The sequence below is a fragment of the Papio anubis genome, chromosome 19, assembly GCF_008728515.1.
Source record: "Papio anubis isolate 15944 chromosome 19, Panubis1.0, whole genome shotgun sequence".
NCBI lineage: Eukaryota > Metazoa > Chordata > Mammalia > Primates > Cercopithecidae > Papio > Papio anubis.
The window spans coordinates 33309900-33320710 of record NC_044994.1 but is presented as its reverse complement, the minus strand read 5'-3'; the positions used below and the strand labels follow the sequence as shown (position 1 = coordinate 33320710).

Below are 10811 nucleotides of genomic sequence, written 5' to 3'. Positions count from 1 at the left end.
CATTTTATTGTCCATATCATTGTCAGCATTTTGATCAAAGCCATTCAACAAGTCTCTAGGAAGTTCCAAGCTTTCTGATATTTTCCTATCTTCTTCTGAGCCCTCCAAACTGTTTCAACCTCTGCCTGTTACCCAGTTCCAAACTTGCTTCCCTATTTTTGGGTATCTTTTCAGGAGTGCCCTACTCCCAGTACCAATTTCCTGTATTAGTCCGTTTTCAAGCTGCTGATAAAGACATACTTGAGATTGGGCAATTTACAAAAGAAAGAGGTTTAATTGGACTAACAGTTCCACATGGCTGGGGAAGCCTCACAATCATGGTAGAAGGCAAGGGGAAGCAAGTCACATCTTACATGGATGACAGTAGGCAAAGAGAGAGAACTTGTGCAGGGCAACTCCTGTGTTTAAAACCATCAGATCTCATGAGACTTATTCACTATCATCACTATCATGAGAAAAGCATGGGAAAGACCCACCCCTACGATTCAATTACCTTCCACCAGGTCCTTCAAGATGAGATTTCAAGATGAGAATTCAAGATGAGATTTGGCAGGGGCCATAGCCAAACCATATTAACAAGGTTATGGTCTGATTATATTTCCAGTTAGGTTGTAGTTCTTTATGTATGGAGAAACTTTTAGACCAAACTTAAAATATGTAAAGAGGCAACTTTAGGCTAAACTTAATTTAACAAATTAAACCTCAAATAAGCTAATAAGTTGGTTTAATACGTTAGTTTTAAGTTCGTCTGCTTCCCAGAAAAAAAAATAAAATAAAATAAGACTCTTTCCTTCCTCAGGATTAAGCCCAACTCCTAAAATATAAATCTCAAACCTTTATTTTCCACCAAATTTTCCACCTCCAGATCATGTGGGCTTAAATTGTTGTTATGATTTTGTTCAAAAACAAAGTAACAATCATTCACTTCTACTTATTAAAATATTTATTACTTACTATTTTCAATTAGAATTATAATTTTCATAACAGGTATGTGCCAGGAGAAATGGGATGAGCTTGTGGTGGCTTCAGATTCTTATTTTCCTACTTGTACTATTAGTTTCTTTTCATTTACAGAAAGCCACAAAGAATTCCAGTATTCAGGATCTGGAATGCAGCACAAAAGGGAAATTCAGAAGTTGCTAATTGGAGGGGATGCCAGTCTCTCAAACCACTGAAATATGAGCCAAATGTGTGGTTTCTGCAGAATTGGAAGTCCCTCATGTACAATAAACCTTCACCACTTATCCAGTGGTCAGTATAAATGTGTGATGCAGGTGATTATTTGATAAAGAACAAAGCAGGGGGAGGGGGATTTACAAGGTCAACTCTTGGCTGTAGGAATTCTCACATCTAAGAGTGTCCCAGAAAGGCTTAGGATGAAAATAGTTAAGAAGAGCAAAGTATAAAGGGACTTGGAAAAGAATAAGGTTCTGTTCTCTACCTCTGAGTTTTTTCTTCAAGGATAATTTTCCTGGATACAAGGATAGGATAGATATGCTATCATAGGTATTTGGAAAGATGAAGTCCAAACTGTTGTGTATGCATGAATGTGTTTTAAAAATTCCATGGGAAAAATTCTTATCTGCTGATTTCCTTGGGGCCCAAGAGACCCTAGGAATGAACATCTGTAACTGTTCAGACATGATGTGGACATATTTGGGAGATAAGAGAGAATCACTAGAAGCCAAGTTGTCCTTGAAAGGGAAAACAAAATGCAAACAGCAACAACAACAACAACAACACAACAGATCAAGAGAAAAACCCAAAGTCACAAGTGAAAAAAGCCTGGTGGACCAGACTTATCCAAAGGTTTTAGGTTTGGGAGGGCAGTCATTCCCAGTGGAACTTTGGAGTTGTATTTGCCAATGCCAGTCACCCAAATACATTGGGAAAGAAAAAAAAGAAAAAACAGAGATAAATTGACAAAGTGACTTAACAAAGGTGAAACTGGTAACAAAGCAATGTGTGAGAAAGGTGAGGCGTTCTCTCATAAGAGGAAATGAGAAGTGAATGCCATATATGCAAAAAGGTAGTGTTGGCTCTTTAGGCGAAAGTAATAGACAGTTGATGCCACAAAATGCCATGGATGCTAAGAGGAGATTGAAACAATCTTTGCAAAATTATGATAGGAAAATAAACATGACATAGTTGACTTTATCTTGTTTCTGACCTCCAACCCTGTCCTTGGTCAATCCTGGGTATAAGCCAACCTAACTTTGGGAGGACTTTAGTTTATAGTTTAATTTGAAAGCAAGGGTGATAATAGTCTCTCCCTAAAACTAATCCTGTCCTTGCTCAGGGACTGAAAAGTGCCTTTCTAAGACAAATGAAAGGTCACAATAGGATTATCAGAGACCTGAACTCTACTAAAATTTAGGTGTTGTTCTATAATCCCTTACTGCTCAGGAGTCATGTGGCCAGAGGTCACAAGATTTGTGACTTCCACAATTGCTCCTATAGATAACATCACTACTGTAGAAACTAAGATAGATTTTTGAAATGTTTTTCAGATTAACCCCACTGGTATTTGTGACTCATTACTCTGGTTCTGTGGCCCCACCCAGAGGAAAACCTGGCTCATGAGGACTGTTTCCACACCCCTATTATCATCCCCAAACAATCAGCTGCACCCATTCCCTAACTTCCTTCCCAGCAAATTGTCGGTAGATACTAACCTTCAAGCCTCTGGGTAGGCTCATTTGAGTGATAACTCTAGTTCTTTCACAAGGGCCAGCCTCACGTCAACTAAACTCTTTCTATACTGCAATGCTGTGGTCTCAGTGAATTGATTTTGTCTGTGCTGCAGGCAGGAAGAACCCATTAGGTGATTGCAAGATCAGTACTGCTATGTTAACAGCTCAGAGGAGCAAATAACAAGGGGAAACTGACCAAAAGGCAAAACAGAAGATTTATCCAGGAGTGAGAAGGCAAGGATGATGGTAGCAGAGGAAATGGGTGTGCCTGGTTGTGTTGGAGTGTCAGATGCAGTCAGAGAATCAGTGCTAAGGTTACCTCAAAGGCATGGCAGCTGAGGGAGGAAGTAATAGCTGCTGGAGCAGACAATATCAAGGCAGTGAGAGCCAACCCTACCCGGCCTGCCCTACCTGTGTCTTTGGGGCTCTGAGACAGTATAAAGCTATTGAACTGTAGTATTTGCTGGCTAGGAATGTGGATCCAGTCATTAAGGGGTCAGTTATTAAGATGGACTTATCTATGATCTGTATATACACTCTTTCTCAGATATGCAAATTTACTTTCCTAGAGTTAGCCTGGCAGTATTGTTTGCTCTATCTAGATTATTTCATGAATTTTTGTCTGCATCTTATTGAGAAAAAAATATTAGCAGACTATGATATAATTTTACATTCCAAGAAAACCAAATTAGTCATATAATTTGTCATCGGTTCCTCTTACGAATGTGACAAAACTTTCTAAGAATGATCATCTTCAAGTAGGAGCCCAGGTGGTTTCCAGGAAATGGCATTGAAACCCTTCAGACATTGGGTCATGTTTAATTTGGAGAAGTATTGGCAGTTTATTCCTCTAGGGAAGGTGCCTGGAGGGAAACTTTTATACTCATTCTTTCTCCCTTAGGTAGAATGTTCAGAAATGAGAAATTAAAATACCTCATGAACTCTTTAATACTGCCTTTGGCAGTTTAATAAAGAGAGGGGCTTCCTGTGTGACTAGACCTTCACTAGAGGACAGTAAAGCAGGGGCACACATGAAAAGAGAACTACTCAGTTACGTTTACATTTCAGCTGGAGGACCGATAGCTCAGGGCCATAAAGGTAACAGTCATAATTAAAGTAGGACCTATGAGCCATTCATCCTGTGCTCTGGAAATATTACTGTAAGGATGACTGGTCAGAATATGCTTAAATTACACAAAGAGAAGTAAAGTTAAAAATTAAGGAATCTTGAACAAATGAAGTACTATTTTTGCTTTTCACAAATGTACACTCCCCAATTATCTAAAGCACATGTTGACATAATATAGCTAAGCTTATTTATTATGTTATAACTGTCACATTTATCTTGCAATGTGGACTAATTGCACATGTAATTCTCTTTAGGAATCAAAGTCCTGTCTAACAGAGATGTGCACACACATATGCACATGATATATGGTTTTTCGGGTATGTTAAACACTGTGTTCTTGGTGTACAAAGAAGATAAAGACTAGCCCTGAAAGTTTAAAGTATAGTGGAGACAACAGAAAGATTATATCCAATAAAATTAATCCAGTATCATGCTAACATAAACAAGTAAGAGATGGATATGTGATTCAATAAGGAAACTATGGGATGCAATGAAAGCACATACAAGAGGAACCTACCTTGGTTAGACACTCAAAGAAGACACCCTGATAGAGATGATATGGGGACCTGAGGTATGAGTAGAAGTTATTTAAGTGAGGATTTGGAGGACAAATATTCCACAAAAAGGAAACATCACGTGTGATGGCTCAGCAACAGGAAACAACTTAGTCTATTATAAGATCTCAGAGAAATACATTGTTGCTGAGATTACAGCCTGGGTGGCAAACTGAGACCCCGTCTCAAAAAACACACGCACAGAAAGCCCTTTTGGACATTTTAAGGAGCCTGGACTTTGTCTTAGTACTTAGTGTCCTTGAACAAGTTATTTAACCATGCTGTGTCTCTACTTCCTCAATTCTGAAATGGACCAAAGCATTCAAATGGCATGCCTTCACATGACGGTTCTAGGATTTGCTCTCAGGTCCTCTGCCATCAAATGCACTGAGACTCTGTGCTTCACACAGTAACTCTTTGTACTTATGAAAAAAATTTTAAAAATTGAATTATACATGATTTTCCCTCAATATCCCTAGTATATGAAATGTAGATCCACCTGTATTTTTTTCTTTTGTCTAAAAGAAAAATGATTAGAATATTTAGTTTAGAGAGGAAAGGCTTAGGGGAAATATAGCTTTTTCAAATATGTGAAATCCTGTCATTTTAAGATATAATGAGATTTTACTGCCCCAGAGGGCATAAGTAGGATATATAGATCAAATTTACAAGTAAGTAGATTTCAGCTTAACTGAAGTTTTGAATAATTTGTAGTATTCTCAAGTGCAATAAGCTACTTTAAAGATAATGAACTTCCCATCATGGAAGTATTCAAATAGAGGCTAGATGACCATTTGGCAAATATGTAGTAGGGTGAAGGGAATATGGATTTAGATGACCCTTATGATAGACAGTGGAGTTACTTTCATGACTAAAAATGTCTCAAATAATTTGCTTTCTCCCATAACTCCAACTAAGTGGGTGAAAACTACTTAACTGTCTCCATCCCAATGTCCACCACCCAAAGACACATGTAGGTCACAGCCAACTGAACAAAGATACCCAGAAAGTACCATTCAGATTTTACCTTGAGAAAGTGAAGTAATAGACTCTTATCATATGATAGTCCAAGCTCAAACAGAAAGTTTGCATACTGCTAGAATTACAGAGAGTAAAAAAGGTACCAATTTGGACTAAAACCAGGGGAAGCTTATAGGGTGACAGAGAAGCCATAAATAAATAGAAAAAGATGGATTTCAGAGGTACGCAGGCAATAGCACAGCCATGCAGTAGAATTCCAAATAGCCCAATTAAAGGCTGGGGAGAAGCCTGGGTTCCTGATATCTTAGAATTTTATCATATTCAATATGTATTTAAAATTGTTGCTTAGTGTAGCAGAAAGTTTAATCTAAATGCTAGAGCAGAATAAATTGAAAACTAAGGATCAGAGGTCATAATACTCATATAATGTTTGTCTTTTTTACATTTTCTACCACTTCCCCTGAAGCCTGAAAAAATAAAGAACAAGGAAGCAGAAAGGAAAAAGAGAAAGGAAGAGACATCCGGGCATAACCCCACAGTTGAGAAGGGATGCAGACCACTCTACTGCATGAAGCGTTTGAATCACAGGAAGGCTATTAGAGGTGAGTGGTAAAATTTCCAAGTAGATCTGACTTTCTTGAGTTTGCCTGATCACTGCCTTAATCATCTTTTGGGGGTCTAGTTTGGTCCTGGAGCATTAATAGTCAGACAACACTTCTATCATCTTAGTACTTATGAAGGCTTCTTTCCTGCCATGTTAGCATTTTGGTATCCAATACTGAAAAATGGTTCCTATAATTTCTACAGATAGTTTCCCCTAGTGTACAAAGAACAAATTATAATGAAATAATAGCAACAAAACTGGATATTTAAGGAAAATCTTTTATGGTTTGGGGTGGGAGGAAGTTGTTCAGCAAAGATCAAAATAAAGGATATCTTTTCCTGCTTAAATACTCGTACATTTGATTTTTCTAGTGTCATTACTTATGTGGTCCAGCTATCTTTCATTTGCTGCTTTTGCATGTGCATAAGCTTCCCCTATGCCCTTAAAACTTTGTATTAACTTGGGTTGGTTTATAAGGGTTTCATTCCATATGACAAATACTTCCCTAGTTGAATAATCTCAATATTCAGAAAGTTCAATAACAGAAACTTCTGGCATTGGAAGACTACTCTGGTGTTTACGAATGCCTGCACAATAATACCACCTTACATTTGGTGTTTTCGACTTTTAAAATTGAGCTCTTAAAGCCTATTGTCTCATTGTTAAAAACACAATTATTGGTCTTTTTAAAAAATATAATCCTATGATTTGGATTATAGGTGGTCATAAAAGATTGAAAGTCTGGAAGTTAACACCCATTATTGGTGAGAGGACAATGTGAAAATATCAAAATGTAACCATTACAGGGGCAAAGGGAAAACTTCCCTTTTGCCTTCTGAAGGTTTGTTTACAAATGTACTCACAAAAGGTAGATTAATTCAAGAAAAAGCATAAAAATTTATTAATGTGTACACAAGGAGAACCACAGACTGACCATCCCTGCCCTCAAAGGGGTTTAGAAGCTTATATTCCATTTTGACAAAACTGGTTATGGGAGAGGAAAGAAGGGAATTCTGTTAAGGGGATTACTAGGGAGAATAAATGGATCAGGAGAGAGTAACTAGTACATTATCTTGTGAAAGAATCTATTCAGGTGTGGTTATATTCTTGGTATTACAGGTAGGGAAAGAAAAAACAATTGTTCCTTTTGGTGGGTCTGAATAGGCAGATAAAGGAGCTTCAACTTTATCCTGTGCATTGGGAGAGACTGTGAGTAAGAGTGGGAAAGGCAGAGACTTTGAGACTCCTTTGTATCAATAAGACAAAGTACCATATTCTGGGGTACCGGCTTCTGAGTCCAATACTATACACACCCTCAGTAAAATTTTAAAGAGGTTGTAAACCAAAGATAAAATTCTAAGGGTCCCCCTACCATCTAAATAAACCCCTTCTCTCAGCCAAGGGTATTCCAGAGTAAACCTGGTTTGGGCCATGATAGAAGACAGGGTCGAACTTGCCTCATTATACTCCTCCAGCGTTAACATCAATATAGACCTAAAGTCTAATGAGAAATATGTACAATCTATTCTCTATGAAGTCTGTTACTCTTGGAAGGCTTCCCCATGCTTTGAGTTGTCCTGCCCTTCTAGATCAACCCAATGTAAATATGTAAATCTTACATGTATTGATTGATGTATTATGTCTCCCTAAAATGTATAAAAGCAAACTGTACCCCGCCAAACTTGGGCACATGTCATCAGAACCTCCTGAGGCTTGTCACGGGCATGTCCTTAACACTGACAAAATAAACATTCTAAATTGATTGAGACTCATCTCGGGTATTTTGGGTTCAAAAGGTTAAAAAAAAAACAAAAGAAAAAAAAACCACTACAACAAAATATAGGTTCAATAAGTTCTATATTAGCTCACGATCCATTTTAAATAAATCTTAATGAATGGATATTGTTTTAGTGATGTGAGTTATTGGAAAAGGCTGAGTCACTTGGAGTTGGCACTTCCTAGCGGCAGTGACTGTGGAAAGAACTGGACCCACATTCCCAACCATCCATTCCCAGGAGTCCTGGCCGTCCTTGTCTGAGCTGTGGGGCACTGTCCCTGATGGCCTGCTTTCCTTGATTCTACTCAAGTACAATGTTTATTAACTTTCCGCTTCTTATTGATAACTATTGTGGAGTTTAAGACTTTCCACCATGAATTATTCTCAATATTATAGAAAGTCCAGAAAGCATACCAGGTAGGAGTAATGGAGAAGGTGTGGCAGAAGAACCCACCAGCACTACCAACATCATCATTCACTCTGTTGTGCTCAAATGTTATCTGTCTCACTTTCGAAAGAGGAATTCTGTCTGTGTTCAATGGCTTAAAACTCAAAATGACTTAAAATTGATCTTCAAGTATGTTAAGAACTGTCTGGTAGAAATATTTTACCTCTCTCCCGAACTGGAGAGTGATTACCCTGCAGCATGGATGCTTTAGTCAGACACACAGCGCGAGGTCTATCAGACATTTTTTTTTCTTTACCCATTCTGCCAGATCATTCAATAATTCCTCTTAGTTTGGGCTCCAAGTTTTTTGAATGGTTGTCAATGTGTTCCAATCTGTTTAGTTTTTTGTACCATTTTAAAATCTCTTAAAATAGAAGAAGTAACTTAGGGCGGAGGGAGGGTTAGAGAAGAATGTAGCCCTAGGGGAGGACAGAAGGTTGAGAGAGAGATAATTAAGCTGAGGTCTAATCACAAAGGTATTTCGCAGCATCAAGAAAAATCTAAGGACAAGTCCATAGAAGGACTATGGAGGAAACACAAATATGAAATCAGTCAAGAAGAAGGAACACTGGTTTTTACATTCATATTATTCATTGAATAGATCTCAGTACTTTGATAGGTCTGGTATTAGGAAGGTTTTATTGATTGTGCTTCTTTTGTATCCTTGTGTTTGAGTGTTAATCTGATATATTTCCAGTGCCTTGGATATTCAAGATTTCACAGGGGCAGCAAAAACTTGCCCAAAATGAGAAAAAGCAAACACACTATAAAATACAACACTCATAATGCAGGTAAATATACTTTGCTTTCCTGCAGTGCTAAGTTAAGCCACAAGGAAGTATTTTAGAGCAGCATATTTATAACTTACTTTACTATTTTAAAAGCTCTTTCAATTTGTTCTTCAAAGGCAATACAATCATAGAATTATTTATATTTCTTTTTACATTTTTTTCTTCAATTTAGACGACTGCTAATTAGGTATTTTTCTTCTCAGTGCCGCAGAACCTAGCCGACCAAATTGTATATGGAAATATACGTGAATACATAAGAACTGAGGGTTTCTGTTAAATATTCATAGACTTTTACACGAGAAATCCAGTTTCAATATTTGGGTAAGTATTTCATTTTAGGAAATTCATTTTTATAATAGCTGATTAAGACTTTTTTGTTGTTATTTTTGGTTATGGGTGATTTAAAGTTTGTAGAGAAGAAAAAAATCTCTTCTGCTTCCCTTCTAGGTACTCAGCTAGGGCATGTATAAGAAAAAGACATATTAACATGAGAAAAACAAAGAGAAGCTTGTTTACATTTATATCATATGTATATGTGTATATATAAATAGTGTGTGTATATATGTGTGTGTATATATGTGCGTGTATATACATACATATATACACGCACATATCTACATATACATATAGATATATGTATATAATCTTCACCTAAAAACAAAGAGAAAGTGTGTGGGGAGGCCGGGTAAGGGCAGGTGACCAGGAAAAGTATGGCACATAAGAATAAGTTTTGTTAGGCACACTTAAGTGCTGCTTTTTCCATTGATAAGCCTCTTTCGAATTATAGTCATTCTTATCTTTCTGGTAGAGAGAAAGACAGTATTACAAATGAAATTTTATTTTATGAATGTAAACTTATTTTACAAAGTGTTATTCATGCTGTTTTCAGAGCTTCTCCTGTGTCTGCTGTTTCTGAAAATAATCAGTTCAAAATAATCTATATCCCAAAAAGGCATAGTTGGGATGGCATGTTCTGGTCTCCTACAAGTTCCAGCAAAAGAAAGCACTGTCTAAATGCCAGGTGGGGGGATAGAAAGAGAAGATTAGCCTTTATTTTGTTACCTCAGTAAATATATGTACTTACTCTACTCTGATCAGTTTCACTGACTGAGATGAACTGTAATCCATTTCAAGGATGGGAGAGCAGGTTGCAAACATCGTTTTGCTCAAAGAGACCAAAAAACTAGAGGAGACAAAATGTTCTCCACAATGTTTCCCCTTCTATTCAAACCTGTCTGGTTTCTGAGAGAGGCAACCAGCTGAATATAAAGCCTTCCCTGTAATCCCATTTCCATATATATACAATTTTTATTATTTTTTTATTTTTTGAGACAGGGTTTTGCTCTGTCACCCGGGCTGGAGTGCAGTGGCATGAACATGACTCACTGCAGTCTCATCCACCCAGAATCAAATGAACCTCCCACCTCAACCTCCCAAGTTGCTGGGACTACAGGCAATGCTGCCATGCCCAGCTAACTTTTTTAGTTTTGTAGAGATGAGGTCTTGCCATGTTGCCTAAGTTGATCTCAAACTCCCGGGCTTAAGCAATTCTCCTGCCTCAGACTCCCAAAGTGTGAGATTATGACAGGTTTGTTTCTCAGTCACTTTGAAAGCTGGAGACCTCTGACTAGAAAAGCCCTGCCTGAGCCTGACTCAGCCATGCTATCTGCTGCAGGAGATGGCCTGCCTACTCAGCCCACCCAGGCCAAGTCTTGCCTGCACACTGGTTCCTGAAGTCTTGCCCTGTGCCCAAGAAGAATGAGGATACACTGACAAATGAAGAGTGAGCAAGGTCAGGAGTTTTATTGAGTGATGAATACAGCTTTCAATGGAG

At 37.8% G+C, this 10811-nt stretch overlaps 1 long non-coding RNA gene across 1 annotated transcript in view; it reads left to right on the top strand.

The window, feature by feature from the left end:
* Positions 1-479: 479 nt before the first annotated feature.
* Positions 480-10811, top strand: part of LOC103879691 — a 34615-nt gene continuing 24283 nt past the window's right edge. Inside the window, exons 1-2 of the long non-coding RNA XR_640434.4 lie at positions 480-5959; positions 9181-9298. This is a non-coding gene — a long non-coding RNA (uncharacterized LOC103879691). The remainder of the gene's footprint in view (positions 5960-9180; positions 9299-10811) is intronic.